This window comes from Vanessa cardui, chromosome 16, assembly GCF_905220365.1.
Source record: "Vanessa cardui chromosome 16, ilVanCard2.1, whole genome shotgun sequence".
Lineage (NCBI taxonomy): Eukaryota > Metazoa > Arthropoda > Insecta > Lepidoptera > Nymphalidae > Vanessa > Vanessa cardui.
Window position 1 is genome coordinate 3,680,941 of NC_061138.1, and position 18,513 is coordinate 3,699,453.

An 18,513-nucleotide genomic window follows, 5' to 3' on the forward strand; every position below is an offset into this window, starting at 1 on the left:
CCAATTATAGCCGGCCTTATTGAATGCTATTTCTAAAGTACTTGATACGAATTCGTATCGTAGATGCTATTAAGATAACATAAGACTTATTAATTAGATTGGTTTCCGATTTATTATTGGTTGATAAAATATATACGTGTAATTGTTGTAGCGTTATCTCATTGGCGATGTTCTATGTGGCTTAAAGTAAATCCTAAAATATGTGATGTGCGTATCATTTGAATACTATTTTTATCTCTTTCTGTTTATATCTATTTCTTTGTCATATTTTAATTCTAGTGGCTCAGTGGTTTATTGTGACATAGTTATATATGGACTTCAATATTTACAGCCCGATAAGGATGTTTTTTGGAGCTGAAATGGCCCAGTGGTTAGAACGCGTGCATCTTAACCGACGATTTCGGGTTCAAACTCAGGCAAGCACCACTATTTATATGTGCTTAATTTGTGTTTATACCTCATCTCGTGCTCGGCAGTGAAGGAAAACATCGTAAGGAAAACTGCATGTGTCTAATTTCATGGAAATTCTGCCACTTGTACATTCCACCAAACGCATAGGAATAGCGTGTTTGAATATGTTCCAAACTCTCTCCTTAATGGGAGAGGAGACTTTAGCCCAGCAGTGGTAAATTTACAGGCTGTTACTTTAAGGGTGTTTCATTATTTGGTTAAACGTCTTAAGTGACTTATTACTCAGAGTCGATTCAGTTTATTACACGTTTAATATAAAATATGAATTTACAAAGTAATTATAATATTAAACTGTTGTTAAGTCGATAATTAACAAAATTCATTAGTAAAATAATTAATACATCAATAAACATTGTAGATTGTATAAATTAATTACAGAATTTATGGAATTACCTGTTAACACCTTGTAAATTATTACCGAGCTCGGACCTTCTAAACTTACCGACTTTGGGTTAAAGTACGAAATAATTATTATTATTAATGATCTTGGTTAATTCTTTGCTAATCCTCTTACAACTGTCCCAAGTGTTACGTAACTTATAATTAATTAATTTGTAACTAATTGATTGGTTAAAATCGAAATATACTCTATTCAAGGAGGCTCTAAAAGCGCTTTTGAATTTAACATTATATTAATGTAAAGCTACGGGTCCGAAATGATCAATAATTCGAGAGGAATCGCAAGATAGTAAATATTTAATTAGTCTTTTGTATTAAATAATAAGATATAAGGAATTTTAAAAATCGATTGAATTTTTTTTAGGTTGAACAGTCTAAATATTATTGCTCATTTGTTTCCACTCCTTTTGAGGAGAAAATTTGGAACTTATTCCACCATGCTGCGCTTGTGAGTATTTGAAAATGCATATTGAGTAGATTGCCATAAGGTGAATATGTCCATCATAGTTGAGGGTGAGATGAATTTGAATCACAAATTAATCACCCTAAAATTCGGTTTCGAACATGTAGCCTTCTGCTAATATACACGTGTTCAAACCACTGGGCCATCGCATAACGCGCTCAGTGCTAGTAAGCCTAGGTTTATTATTTATAGGATCTCACTTTTCTTGCATGTACTAGATGGAACGCCGGTTATGAGCGTGGCGTGTAATCGGTTTAACTTCATTAATTAATGTCCCTTCGGATTACCGGACCGTCTATTGCGACAATATTTTGTCACCCGCATACAATACACACACTTAAACATAAATGTAGTTCAGCCAGGGAATTTCAAATGACTCAGCCTATTGTCACAAATTTGATTAAAATTTAACATTATTGTCACAGGTAGGTCAACAAATTTGTTCCTTTTTTGTATGTCGCTCTAATAATATATTATATTTCATATAAGTATACGTATAATATAGTGAATTTGTGTTGAATCTTTTTTTTTACATTTAAAAAAGAGCCACTCTTGGTTAGTGTGGACTCTTAAAAAATGATAAAAGCGAGATTAAATTATTTTACATGTGTTTTTTTTTAATTTATTTAAAATGGGTAAAGATTATTTTGTCAATGTATATAAGAAACATACGTATACATAGATTTCACGTCATCATTGATCGTTGTGTTCTAATAGATTAATAAAAAAATATATAGGACATTACTAATATTACAAATATACATATTTGTTATTTTTTTTATTTCAAATTTATTATTTCACAGATACAAGTGAAGCAACTCAATAACTCTATCTTGTTAGAATATAAATAAACAGTTAGTATCAAAGTAACAAACATTAATCGGTATTAACTTGATTAAGTGGAATCCTGCTTAGTTTGCTAGTTTCGTGTTTTATGTAAATGAGGCAGGTGAATTGATTTGTTATTGTTACAGAGATATATTTAATGCTTTTCGTTATAGTGAGTTGGTGACGTTTTGACGTGGGCGGTACGTTATTTGAAAGACTTTTTCGTGACTTATATATGATTCTAAATTAAATGTATTTATACTTGACAACTATATGTAGTATATCTCAATCGATGATGGAATGAAGACATACACAGCTCAGATTTAAGTATGTTACGCGATTTGCTAATAACTCAACTATAGTCTGCACTACTGATGAGTTTTTGATTAATTATGTCTTTATTTATAATAGATTACTTATTCAACTAAAGCACTATTTCATTCGATATATTTCTAGTAGCAGTAATAGTCGCTCGCGTGTTGGTTGACATGTTTTAGGCAAAAAATAGCCTATGTTTTATATTAAATATTTAAAACAAGGAATCATAATACCTCTAATCTTTCACGAATTTTTCTTTAAAAAGATTTATAAAAACTTCACCCCTTATTGTATCCCTTTAAGGGTGGAATTTACCACAATTCTTAGCGGATGCCTACGTACTTCGACAATTGAGATATCTTTATAAAATTTTAACAAAAAGAAAAACCGACTTCAAACAAAACACTATTTTAAAACAAATGAATATGCACGAAAAAGTAATAAAAATAATTGCGTATTCAACATATTTTTTAGAGTCTTCCTAAGTTAAATGAAATGAAAAATATTAGACTACTTAAAAGTCGATTAACGATTATATCATGTAGTTATAGTTATTGGTATATTTGGAGCCGGTGTCGGTAATGAAAGGGTTTGATAAGGGCGATTCAAATGTAAGTGCTAGTTGCTTTTGCTTGCTGATTTGATAATTGGATAAAAGTTATAGGATTTCGTCTTTTCAAAGTGCAATTTTGACGCAGTCGAGTTTTAGTGTTCAGACGTTTACTTGTTCATTTAAAATGTTCTCACCAAAACTTCATGGTGATTCGTAAGTTCCAAATTGTAAACAAATGCCTCGATATCCATCAATAACCAGTTCTGATAAATGACAGTCATTTGTTCCAACTGATTGGTCTGCTCCGGGGATGTATCCTGCTTGATTGTTTTCCGCGAACCCTTCCAAAGTTCGTGGAATAAATGAAAACCGCTGCGGATAAGGGCAAGCAATCTACCGTCGTATCCCTGTAATATTTCGTCGCTACTAAGAATAGCTTTAGTTTAAGATATAGAATTTATTGTTTGACTTCAGCAATTTTATCTTCTATCAGGAAAGAGCTATAACATGGGCGTGTACTGTATCTACATAGAAATGTTAAATTTAGTTGTTGTATCTTTGCCACACGTGTGATGAAAATATTGATTTCCTTTTATCTTTTATAGAAGGTATATTGGGCGTATCGTATTAAAACATCTCGTATTCATTTGCCCTTTTGTTATTGTAAAACATAAACGTAAAACGAGTCATAATATTCTCACATTACATGTAACAATGTGGATGATATTTTAAAACGTTTTTGCAATATTTCTCCCTTAGCTGGTTCATTTGTTACGAGCGGCGTCTAGGATTTATTTACAAGCAACATTATCTCGTACCCTCAAAGTGGCTGGCGTCGTGTATGTGAATATATGCGTATATTAATGGCGTTGGAGCGGTTTATTCATATTTTACGCGAGCAAACAGATTGTATGTAATAATTGGACATGCGTCAGGCGTGTCGTGGTAATGCGGTCGTAAGTTAGCCGGTGGCCCGGGGCAGGTGTCATTATGCCAATCTCGACAATTCAGCGTCGTCGTGTTCCGACGGCGTCTGCATGATCTATGAGCTCGTCTTATGAGCCGTTGAATTGGCTTCTGCGAATTAGCCCTCGGGCTGATTTAGGGCGCCATGATGTTACATATTAACATACCGAGAACGAATACAAACACATCACGAAATTAGGTTAATTGTGCTAAAGAAATTTACAATAGTGATTTATTTTGTTGTAAACTTTAGTACGTACTGACTTCTAAACTCAATGTTTCGTTCGATATTTAGTTATTTACGTTTTAAAATGAATTTAAGTATAATCTATTCCAATCACAGTGGGAATAAAGATAAAGAAACATAAATGCGCTTTCCTAATAGCTTGACTATATTGTGCACTACTGAGATCTTATGATTAATACACTATTTATCATATAACACTATTGCACTTAACCAATTTAATTTTACTTTCATAATTCCGATAACAGTTTCGTCAACGTTCAAAATGTAATTTTTTCCCCAATCCATAGTGAATAACATATATTACAAGCTCTCGACAACGCGACAATTTGTTGTCACGTGGTAGTTTAAATGACTTTTTCCTGTTTTGATTGGATTACAGTATTTGTGTATCGATTGTAATAGATAGCTTTGATTAAAAAATGTAAAATAATACGTAATCCTGTAAATTGATTACGTCCAATGCAACAACTAATAAAGGCCAAGCGTCGACGCTGCATTTGATTAAGAGCGGCCTAATGAAATTAATCACCACAGTTGAGCTCAGAGCTTCTTGACAAACGACCGAATGTAATTTCACACGCCATTATAATACGCTTGCTAGAGGTACAATATCCTATTAAGCGTCAATGTGTTCGAGCTAATAGATTCGTTCTGAAAGTTGATATAACGTACGCTAATTTTACCTCTGAAATTTCCAGAGCCAGAATTCTGAAATACGTGTTTTAATATTCATGCCTTTTATTTCAAATTATACGTTTAACAATATTTTTCCTTGTATATATTCTGAAACATCTAATAACCATTATTAATAACCATAAAATATATTATACGCGAGAACATATTTACGATTCGAATCATAAATGCTGATTATAATAAAATTTGAAATATATTGAATTTTACGATATATAATTGTAAACTCTAACGGAATCGGGTGATTGCTTAAGCAATACCGCAATTATGCACTTAAAACCCTCACGTTAAGTTAGTGGTATCACAGATAGCTCGGATCATAGGAGTCTAGTCGGTATATATCATAGTGTAGTTGAAGGAAGAAACAAGATCGTCGCTAGGCGCGGCCCCGCCGATAAATCTGCCGCGCTTAACTCGCAACCGGTAAATAACTATGGGATTTCCGCGTGCGAGAAGGCGATGCGCCCAGGCATAAATCTATGCCCGTATTGTGATATTGTGTTGCCATTATGGACCCCGGGAAGGCTGGACGTCACATAAATACGTGCGGTCTCCGCTGTTAAGACTTGTTGATTCTGTCTGTATCGCTCTCGTATTCGTGTAGAGGCACGCTTTCGAATGTCTTAAATCCAGTTTTTAATGAACAATTATCTTATCCTTGATTTTTTCTAAAGGACCTGAATATACCTATATGATATATAACTTTATTCACGTAGGTTTTTTTACAAGCACTTTTGAATCGTCATTTAAAAATAAAGTGAAGCTACCACCGGTTCCGAAAGTAGATTCTACCGAGAAGATCCGACAAGAAAATCAGTAGTTAATCTTTTTCGACATTTAAAAATACAGTCATGTTAGTCAATTACAATTATATATGTATTCATCCTGTCTGGAAGTCAACAAGTATTAATTCCACGCTTTTTTATCGTCGGTATTTTTTACAAATTATTTAAATTTATGAAACGGCAAAGTTAAAAATATCCGTGGAAAAAGTTAAAATAACATTTTCGTAAAATGAAAAAATGTAATAGAAGTTTCGCAAAGTAATCTTGATTTCGAGTTGTTTTATTCGGTTAACTTTCGCATGTCCTATTAGGACGGGTGTATCGAGATCGCAGGAACGATGCTACACGTGTTCAAGTAAAATTACCATTATTATCGATCATCTCGCAACGTCCTAACGACCAGCAATAGGCGCGAGTTAGACGTGAATTTTATCCGGAGATTCTGTACCGAGAGCCGAAGTGCGGCCGTCCCGTTACCGGCGTCCTGTAATTGTGTTTTGTTTACCTTTTCTGTTTTAGTAAGACAAGACTTTTGATTAGATCTTTCCTCGTGTGGGAAAATTTATTGGAGACAGTTTAATAAACTAGATTTTGGAAACTAGATTACATTTAAATTTGGAAGCAAATTGGAATATTTTATTAATCTTGGATCGGATTTTATGTAACCTTTTCATGATAATCGAAAGTCAAATGCATATTTTTGTATAACTTACAACTACCAATAAGTTTGGACGCGAGATTTGTAAATAGCATATTTTACTTTTGCAGTTTAAAGCGTTTTATATGATGTATATTATTGTTGTCATCGTTATATAGACTTTCAAGTATAAGTTGGCGTTCCTGTGGCAGCACCTGCTACACCTTTGTTTTGCCACTTTTTTGTTTATTTTACCAATATCTCCCTAGAAAATAATTCTCTACGTCTCATTTTTAATAGATTTTCGGTAAGTTTTCTTAATAAGGGTAAATAAAACATTAGTACATATTTTTGCCACACGCCAACTTACACTTGACGCGCTATACTAACAAGAATGGATTTTGACATTAATTGACTTTTGGGGAGTCGAGTCGTATCTAATCGCGTCACTCACTAATTTCATCATTTAAGATGTATCTTTATAGTCAGCATATTACCATTTTTATATATATAGGTTAAAATATTTGCAATTATTTACGAGATATGACAATGTAATTTACAAAATTACACTCGGACATGCGAACCTAAATCACGTTGATGATTAACGAGGTGAATCCGCTGGTGTAGCTCGTCCTACAAATTACCGATAACGCTCTGTTACTCTGTCAGTACGGTGCAAATTTTATTTAGTGGCCGTGAAATTGGATGCTCTTATTGCAAGGATGTTTTGTTCTCGAGTGTACGATGTGTTGAGTTGTACGGTAATAATAGGAATGTATATCGTTTACGAAAGCTCAATGATGTTTTCTTACGATTGTTTAAACTTGCACAGGATATTATATTGTTTGCCATATCAAAGTTGCTGTGCTAAGACATACATACGTTACAGCTATCAAGATTTGTTAATAACTATAATACAGATATATTATAAAATTAAGTAACTAAGAAAACAGATTATTTTGTTATGCTATTCTAGTGCAGTTTCATGTTCATCATTCTTGATGACAGTTTACAATTGCCGAAATGATTAATTATGAAAATACAAAATGAGTATACGAAAATCATAAGTACTTGCTTGAATGTGTGCCGCGTGTACGTTTATTGTTTATCTCTGTATATGTGTGCGTAAAAATGTATTTATAAGAAAGTAAGTTTCTGGAATTGAGTTTCGAGATAGCTCGATTTGAAATAAGTTTTAAAAGGGAGATATTCAAACGCATGCACGAAACAATAAACGATGTGTCTTGCATATTAGCACGGTTCGAATGAATAGATTGGTTACCTAGTGTTTAAATATAATCTATAGACTTAATAAAATTGAGGTGTTTGTTAATATATACATGTAATGTATACATGGTACATATCTGTTTCTTCCGGCTAATCTCTGGAACGGCTGGATCAATTTTAACGGGACTTTCAATGGCTCAAATAACAGCTGATGCAATAAGGAGTAACTTAGGCTATAACAAAAACTTTTTTTGTTATAATCAAACACGCACGAATTTTCGTCATATTTCCATAAAGTATTTGTACTCTTTAGCTTATTTATACGCTTGAAAGAAAAAAAAAAACGGTAACAATAACATTTAAAGCAAAGCGCAAGGTTATGTTCCCCGATATTCCCGCTCTCATTCCGCTATATATTCGCACTAAAGCGTTATTTCTATCTAACAACGACGTTATGCTTTTATCCTTATCTAGTGTTGTTGGTTATCTGTTTTAATGGTAACGAAATATTTGAATAAACAAGCACATTTGTTAGTGGAAATAACATTCTTCGGCTTTTATTATCTCGGGTTTTTGTCACGATATCTTATATATTAATAGCGTGAGCCGATTTTTGTCTCGATATATCGGACGATAGCTGCACTAAAAAGATCGGTTATATATCTCATTTCGAAGAGTTCCAGCCTTAGATGTGCAGAGAATTAAAGAAGATTCCTGATTATAATTTACATAATTGTTATGATTTAACAAGGAATTATTTACAGAAGGAGAAAAAGTTACTGGCCGGTTAGTGATGTTAGTTATGTTTGAAAAAAAATTAAAGAAATACAAATCGTTCGATTAGACATTCTCAGTTTAAAACAAAATCTGCCATAGGTTTCGAATATTGTAATAATCTATTGAATAAACGCGTAGCGTCGCGTGCAAGCTATTATACAATTATTTTTGTTATTTACTTTTTGAAATCATTGGAATGTAATGAAGAAGTTAATAAACTCGAAAGCATTTCGCATACTTGCGTATATTTTATACGGATAATTTATAATCAATAAAATTTAATTCGAAGTAATAAAATAAGTTGGGTCAAAGTACTTCGTTGTACTTCGAGCTGAAAACGTTAAGAAAGCTCGAAGCGACAAGCGAACTAGTGATCGCTAATTACAGAAGCTAATTATGTATAATTTGATATAAATATTATTTATGTTCAATTCTACGAGTGTTATGAGAATTTTATCGAACGTTTTATGTGTTTTAGTACTTTTAGTTTAGATATTCAAATAAAACTTAAGTATGTTTCTTATCTCGCTAAGATGTTGCGAGTTATGAAATCTATACTAATATTACAATAATCTATACTAATAATTAATGTAAAGTAACAGCCTGTAGTGGTGCTTGCCTGGGTATGAACCCGCAATCATCGTTTAAGATGCACGCGTTCTAACCACTGGGCCATCTCAGCTCTACTAATATTACAAATGTGAAAGTAAGTCTGTCTGTCTGTCTGTTTGTCGCTCTTTCACGGTCAAACTAATGAACCGAATTTGATGAAATTTTGTATGAAGCCTATTTGGACTACAAGAAAGAACATAGGGTACTAGGCTACATAGAGTGTTTTTGCCTGTAGACATGACAAACAATCCCCTACAACGCGAGCGAAATCGCGCCACGAGAGTAAATTGTTGGCGATCAAAATCGCTGTAGTAAGTCAATAATTAATAATGCTCTGTTAATATTGTTATTGTATTTTCAATCTTTGATTATTTATTTTTACTTACATTCTTAATCTTATTATTAATAATGCACAGCAGTTTGCAATTTTTTTTTGACATTATATACATCATTATTAAAACAAACTTATATTCAAATATAGAACGCCCATTAGATAATAATAGAGATTATATCGTTTTGTTTACAAATTGTAAATTATTATATTGTAGCTCTTAGCTTTTGAAGGCTGTAGTAGATTTTAGTCGTGTTTTAACTGCGATCGAACTTTGTATCAGTGGCCTACATCTGCGATCCATCTACACCACAAGCTCAACTAAAGTACATCGTGAGACCCGGGTGGAAAGTATGTCTAGTTCTTAGTAAGTAGTCAGGTGTTCAAACAGGACTTGTACATGTAGTCTGTTCACTGTATTTAAGCGAAAAAATCGTAGTCACGAGCTGAGTCAAGCGCTGAGATCATTTGAATCTTAACCACAGATTGTGGGTTCAAGTCCGCACCGGTAAGCACTACTGAATTTTCATGTTAACGGTTTTGCAAGTTGTATGACGGTGAATGAAAATATCGTGGAGAAATATGCGAAGGCCAGATAAATTTGTTTTCATATGTGTTCTTTTGTATTTGAGTAGCTTGATTGAACTTCAAAAGTATATACAAACTATAACTTGTTACAAGTAGTTTGACCGCGGATACTTCTGAAGAGAACGACCCCAGTTGAAACTCGATTATAGTAATTATATAGTTTGTACTACTAGTAGTATAAATGCTCGATTAACTCTAGTATGAAGCAAGCTCGATCTCCAAGGAAGGCACTACCTTTTATGCCTAACTCTTAACAACTAACCCCTAAAACGAAATCTAAGCCGCAAGCGACTATTACACGTTTATATTTAGTTGCGTTGCCCTGCTGGGCCTCCTCATCCTTTGAGGAGAAGGTTTAGAGTAGATTTCACCACGCTGCTCTAATGCGGGTTGGTGGATTCACATGTGGCACAATTTCGTTGAAATTAGACACATGCAGGTTTCCTCACGATGTGTACCTTTACCGCCGAGCTCGAGATGAAATGTAAACACAAATTGACCACATGAAAATTCAGTGGTTCGAACCCGCAATCGTTGGTTGACCCACTGGGCCATCTCGGCTCAAATTGCTTACCGAGAATCATCTTTGTTTTTATATAGAACATAAAGAAATTCGATAGTTTTATGCGACTGTGTTATTTGACGTATTGATGTACGAATGTTGCAATTGATTTATAATACGAATTATTTTACACTCGGCAGACTTGTATGTTGCCCTTTACACGGCTTCCTGTAACCATGTAAGTCGTTCATGAATCGTCTCATCTCGTTGTACGCTAAGATCGCGCTGTACTGAGAATAACGATTTTCATTTGTTTCAATATTTCGTAATATTCTAGTAACATTTATAACTACCCGTACTGGCTTCATATTGGTAGAATGAGGATCGAATTTATACTGAAAGACAATCATAAGAAAAAGTGTCATTGTCATTTTGAAACAGTTTTTTTTACAGGATTACGTAATTACTTGTAGCTTCTTAATGCGTAAGTTGGGAATTAGTAGTTTCTAAATTCGCGAATCATTACTTCAATTATGATATTTGTGTTTCAAATGTTTCAAATTATAAACTAGAATATTATCGATCTACTATTGCTTTCTTTCAAAGAGATACTTCATATCGGTGTACATATCATTTTGAGAATTATTTGGAGTGTTGGTTATAAATCGATAAACGAAAAAGTTTATAATTTGTTGATCTAACCTTAGTATGTATTATAGCAAAAATAAATTATTACGAAGTTCTGAGATTTTTTTATTATCATTGTAAATATAAATCATTATTTACTCATACTATTATCAATATAAATAATATTGATATCTGTGTGTTATCAAATCAAAATATTTTTATTCAAGTAGGTAGTAATGATGCGTCACATATTATCATTAGTTCGGAATGTCCTTACTTAACATGTACTGGAGAGACCACTGTGTATGTTATATGACAATAATCGGAATAGTCGGATTATTGCGATAATTGCCTGATGTGCATTGCAAGTTTCATAAAAATGTACAAAACTCTCTCTTTTGCATCTATCCTAAAAATATTTCGAACGATTACGATCGTTTAAACCATCTGGTCCTTCGCAATCGGCGAATATTTTCGCAATTGATTTATCTGTTTCTACGGCAAATAAAAGTGTAAATTTAAAGTGCTCAAATTCATCATACACCTATATATAGCTATATATAGACATTATATAATACATAGTACGACACAAATTAGAAGTAGCATCGGAAATTGCAATGGAAAGAAAATAAAACCGATTACTGCCGATTTAAACAACCAATAGAAACAGCTCCTTATCGCGCCATTCGACGCTATTCGTAGCTATAGATTCACGCGTCAGAGAAAGCAAGTGCATGTAAATCGACGCGTCAAATTGACGAATATATTAGGTCATATGATATTACAAGTTATTACGTTTGTGCAAAGATCATATTCGCATGACAAATAAATATTGATAATTTGGGATTGCGTACTCAATTCGGATGTGATCGGTTTTACGAATTTTGCCGATGCGACATCTAAGTTGTGTCGTACTATACTAAGATTTGGTTTATATCCAAATCTATATGTATATACGAACTACCACCACGGAATACACATCACAGAAACTTTAACACCAACAATCTTGAAATTTGACAAATTTTGCTGTCAAATTTGCCAACCACTAAGAATGGATTTTACGACACTTCTAAGTGGGGAAAATGCGGTTGAAAGTTTGTGTTTTATTAATTTCACGTGGCCAAAGTCATAGGTTCAGCTGGTCACACGTATGACAATTGCTTAGTAAGTTTCCGACACCGTTGAGCCTTAAATTAATTTACATACATACTATCATTGACCTTATAACATGACTTGTAATAGTTTTCTACATTAATCTATATCTATCTATACATATCGTAAAACTTGGACTGTCTGTTTGTAATATTAAAAGAACCGTTTTTTACTAAATGCATCTGTACGTATGTATATACGGCACATGTACTAAATTAACTTTTTTTTAATTTTTTGTTCTTTGTCTGTCTGTTTTTTTGTTCCGGTTCATCTCTGGATTAAGTGGACCGATTTTGACAGAACTTTCATTGACAGATATTAGATGTAATAAGGAGTAACTTAGGCTGGTTTAATTATTATTATAAAATTTCATTTTAATTTAAATATCTAGTTTTATTATAAATATGCAGCAGAGTAGTGGAGCTGCGGGCAGGATGCGAAAGTAAATAAATGTGTCCGTTTTATTTACCGACGCTGCCTTCACAACGTTTTATTGGATTCGTATCTTGCTACGGGCGGCTCGGTATACGTTTCACAACACTAATTTTATTACAAAAAGGATTAAACGTAAACCACTTCCTTTTTATATTGTTTTATGATCGAGATATAATATTACGATATAGTTTCCTATATTTTTTAAAGCGATCGTTTCGGTTGATTTGATTTAGTTGATGACTAAGTACTTACTTATTATCTAAGTATTAATATAGTTACGAAGATGACAAGTATTTTTTTTAAATATAAAATGAGATGAATCACTACATAGTATAAAACAAAGTCGCTTTCTCTGTCCCAATATATTTTGTATGCCTAAATCTTTAAAACAACGCAACGTACTTTGTTGCAGTTTTTCTTAATAGATAGAGTGATTTGAGAGGTTGTATGTAATACATGGACAATATAGTAAAGAAACACGGATAATTGTATAAGTTTCTAATGTGATGTCGTAAACAAATAAATTCTATGTCATATTTACTATCAGAATTACATCAGGGCGGATCGCTAGTAAATATAAAAAAAAAACTCAGTAGTGTTTGCGCAGATTAGAACCTGCGATCTTTAGTTAAAACTTAAGCAATCCACATTGGTTGAATGTTCTAACTAGCATATCTTATAAATAATAATTAAACTCGAAACAAATTGACGCAACATACACAATAAATTCATAAAATTATTTCATAGTCACAGAAATCTTAGTACGAAATATTATATATCGTAATTTCGCCGTGAGAATTCAACCGGGGCCGCCATTACGGTATTGCAATCCGAAATGACATTTACAGCGATCGAACGTAACCATTCGCTTAATTAGATCGTAAACTCTATCTGTGCACTCATTACGGCGTTGTTGCGGTCGCTGAGCCGAATTCTATGGGGATTTATTCGGGTCTGACAACACCTGTTTTATAGTTTACCGAATAAAGCAGTCTACGTGACCAGACGATGGTCAGACGATGTTTAAAGAGGTTTTATGTTACTATAAATATTTCTTATTTTATTCCTTTTTTTTTTATAAATTATGAAATGTTAAAAATAATACAAGAGTAATTCTTAGGCATATAAATAACTGTAGATGAGTAATTACGAAACCAACCCAACATTAAATGAAAAAACAACAATAAAATATTTTTAGCTTTTTGATAATAGGTATTCAGTTTTTTTTTTAATATTTAATAGTTAAATTAATACATTTCAACTAACCATTTATCGAGTTGATTGATAATTAAATATATGAATAATGTATAATGTGAGACAAATGTTACAAATTATGCAATCTTTAAAGAGGCATTTTGAGAGAGTAGAAAGAGCAAAATATATACATTAAAATTACATAATGTTATATGAGGCATATTTCATTTACACCGTCATATTTACTTCTAATAAGTTTAACATTAACGGTAGGTAATAAATTCCAAACTGATAAAGTCGACTCGATAACATTTTGTTATTAAACATAAATCGTTATTTACTCTATTATATGCGTAAAACTTAATAGTTTTTATCAAATGATGTCAATTATTTAGTGTAAAAAAATAACAGTGTAATAAGTGTACTTATTACACTGTTATTAACTTGGTAGTAGGGCTTTGTGCTAGCCCGTCTGTATAGGTATCACCCACTCATCAGTTATTCTTCCGCCAAATATCAGTATTGTAGTGTTTCGGTTTGAAGGGTGAGTGAGCCAGTATATATAGCCAGCCATATCATCTTAGTTCCCAAGGTTGGTTGGCACATTGACGATGTAAGGAATAGTTAATATTTCTTACAGCGTCATTGTCTATGGGTTATGGTGACCACTTACCATCAGGTGGCCCATATGCTCGTCCGCCAACCTATAAAATAAAAAAGAAAAAGTATAAGTATTTTTTTTTTCGTTCAGTCTCGTGAACAAGACATTAGATAATGTCGAAATATTGAGCTCTATCAAATATAAATAAAAAACATGGTCATCATATATCGTAACATGGTATCCCGTAATAAGACATCCGTGGTCGAGTAATGTGTATACGGTTTTAATGTGCACCCTATTTCGAGGTCCCTGGTTCGATCCCCGGCCGAGTCGATGTAGAAAAAATGTTCATTAGTTTCCTATGTTGTCTTGGATCTGGGTGTTTGTTGTACCGTCGTTACTCCTAATTTTCCCTAACACAAGTGCTTTAGCTTTTTATATCGGGATCAGAGTAAATGTGATGTTTTCCAATATTTATTTATAATAAATGTAATTATATTTGTATTTTGAACTCGTATTCGATTCTATCTTCGCTTGTCTATGCAAGATGAGGAAGAGATTGTCCTTAACCATTTATAGGCAGTTCACACCGTCTCTTCTTCGTTGGTCGTCAGAAAATAATTTCCGTCAGCCAGACTTCCGAGAGAAACATAAATGCCTAATAGGAGATGCTAATGTTTGCGTAATTTCATTTTCGAAAACATACACACACATATTTTTGCTGACCTCCGTGGTAGAGTGTGGTGTGGTGTGTACACCGGTCTTCATGGATACGTCACTCTGAGGTCCCGGGTTCGATTCCCGGCCGAGTCGACGTAGATTATCGTTAGTTTTCTATGTTGTCTTGGGTCTGGGTGTTTGTGGTACCGTCGTTACTTCTGATTTTCCATAACATAGTGCTTTAGTTACTTACATTTGGATCAGAGTAATGTATGTGATGTTGTCTCATATTTACTTACTTTACTTACATTTACTCACATAGATAGATTAGTTTTATTGTAAATATTGTGTTAGATTGATAATATTTACTATCGTCAAACTATCGATGTCCGAATTTGTATAGCCCACTGATAAGTGATAATACCGCTAAATATTAAGAGTATTGGAATGCTGTATCGATGTGTTCAAGCATTTCAGTGCTGCTTGGTTAGTGGGCCAGTGTTAAAAGCACAAGGGATAGAATATTTTTGAATACGTAGCAGCGCTTTGACGGTTGAATTTGCCGTCTGGTGATACATCTCAATAGCCATTCTAAAATAAAATAAAACTACATTATAATCAGAGCGCTATTATAATTTTATGTTAATAGCTCACAGTTAGTGATATATTTAATCTGTATTTGATTTGAGGTTGTGTAATACAGATTATCGTCAATGTCATCCAAAACGTAAGCGTACGCCAGTTTCAATTTCGTTGATCTGAAAATAACTGTCCCATTTCTTTTTTAATTTTCTAAACGACGTTCTTAATTTGAATTACAAATCTAGTACATACCGACCCGACCCGGCTTCGCACGGGTGCAATACTGATACTAATTATACTACAGAATTTGTTTGATTACGACATCACATTAAAATCTTCGTAAATTATAAGTGTTTCTGTACTATATTGTCCATGTATGATATACAAAAACCTTCACTTCGATTCACTTTATCTAATAAAAAAACCGCTTCAAAATCTGTTGTGTAATATTAAAGATCTAAGCCTACATAGGAACAGACCGCATTAAGCGACTAAGTTTTATGATATGTAATGAAGAACAACACAATATGCAATTATAATCTGTAATGATTTAAATCATAATATTTATTATAAAGTAAATAGAACAATGAGATCTTATGTAACAGAAGTAATTTATGAGTCTCAATTCCGTTGCCTTCCATCGTTTCCTCGACTTTCACACAGACAAGATTTGTTCTGATAAAAACATATTGGTGTCAGCTGCCCAGATTGTACGGCGGACCTGAAAGCGCATGTATTGCACCTATCTCCCAGACACGGGCCATGGGCTAAGCAAACACTCTGAGCGAGTGGTCTAAGGTGCAGGAAACTATTGCGAATACCTATAATCACTAACCTCTAAATTTACCTACTCTGTGGACTTATGAAAAAACATTTGTGAATGTGAATATTTAATTGAATTATTTGTTGAATTAAATATGCATTTTATACTATTAATACATGATCGTATAGGTATTGTTAGTGGTGTAGGTGTGTAGTGTACCCAGGACGCTTAAGCGTAGCGTAGCCGCAAAAGATTGTTTAATTTGAAAGTATTTTTGTTAACTTTCTAGACGTTTAAAAATTTCAGTAAAATTCGGTAAATTCCGAAGATTACAAGGAGTATGTTACAAAATAAGCTCAGCTTTCAATCGTTACTACAAATTATATTGTCATTCTATTTTTAAAGTAATTACAACTTAAGGAACACAGAGGGAATTTAAATTTTTATACCCTTGAATTTATAATCCAGCTTTCAGATACCTACCTTCACATCTAACGATAAGTAACTGTGATGGGTTATGGAATGAACACCAAAAACATTATCCTTATCTCAATAGTGGGACACTATCGGACTATCAAAAGAGTTATGCAAACCTGTTGCTGTAATGAATGGGATCTAATATGAGTTTGTGCAATATGATCTTGTAAATAAATTGGCTTCAGGTAGTGCTTCCTAGTAACTTCTTCTAAATGCACGATTACTGGTGAGAATGTCGAATGGTGGTGACTATTGTTATCACAAATTGATATAGGAATGATTACAAATTTAAAGTCTAAATAAATCTTTATCATATCAATGTATGGATGTTAAATCTTTTGGGTCCCATTTTATATAATCGCTTCGAATGCGACGCTACTGCCTTGTACTACATTCATCTTACCTTTCACCGTGGAGAGATATTGTCCGTGCAGCCGAGATCCCTACGCCTCATTACCATATACTGTGCCCGTGACAGCATCGCAATTAACTATCTGTTTATTGTTGTTGAATTATAAACGACGTCGCGTGATATCACTCCCGTATGGCAAATGGAAAGCTAGGCCCGGCCTGTGTTCGGCTCGGATTTATTGTGCTGTACTGTCAGGTTCAAGCACTTCCTTAAGACTATCAGTCGAGTGTGCTGGATCTGTTCCCGCTTTGCTTTATTTCGTATTTCACCGATTTATTATTGCCTTTATATGTTTTGTTAATAATAGTAGATTAACAAATGAATTAAATTATAGCAGACATATCACGCTTATCTAAATAATGTAATGTAATATAAACACATACATACAAATTTATACTCACACAATCATAATCAAGTTCTTTTTGGTGATATTTACTTTTTTTTAATAGTAGTAGTACTATGGAAAGACGTTAAACACTATTTTGGAATATACGTCTGTTTTATTAAGACATATTAAATTTGGTTTACAATAAAGACATGTTGTATTTATTGAATAACAAAGTACATTAGAGCCATGATACGAATCTCTAGACGGGTCATTAGTTTGAATCGATTTTATTAGTTTCCTTGTAATTTCAAGATACTATCAGTGTTTAATTGACTCATATCTCTTTCTATTTAGTTTATTATTACTATTCCATAGTTTTCAAAAACATTTTATATACGAAAGTAACTCTTTGTATTTTTCTGTTGCTAAAATATATACAATAAAAATTGGTATAAAGGAAGCTTACACCTCAAGAATAGACACCATTTTTTTTTATTTACCTAAGCTAACAAACAACCCTTAAAACGCGAGAGAAGTTGTGGATGACAACTTGTTTTTCATTAAATATATTATGTATGTATATTACGATTTACTGTTTAGAAATCCCACAATCAAATTGTTAGAATTATGTTTTTGTATCTGTATTGGGTTTTTACATTAAAATACTTTCTTACGTCGAATCAATTGCAGTTATCACTTGTGGATGTATTTATTTATTGATTGTTGTTGAAAGAAACGACATTTAATTTACGATTCTATGAATAAGACAAACATTATTTCGTAGTATTCAACTAATAATCAATTTTAGGAACTTCAATGAGGATTTCAAAGATCTATTGCTGCGTATTAATAAAAATAAATAAAAATAAAAAAGCCTTTTATTCCATG

The 18,513-nt window shown here is 32.9% G+C and overlaps 1 protein-coding gene across 1 annotated transcript in view; it reads left to right on the forward strand.

The window, feature by feature from the left end:
• The window catches only part of LOC124536178 (protein N-terminal asparagine amidohydrolase), a 90,153-nt gene that overhangs the window by 25,834 nt on the left and 45,806 nt on the right, over positions 1–18,513 (forward strand). The gene's annotated exons all lie outside the window — the stretch shown is intronic.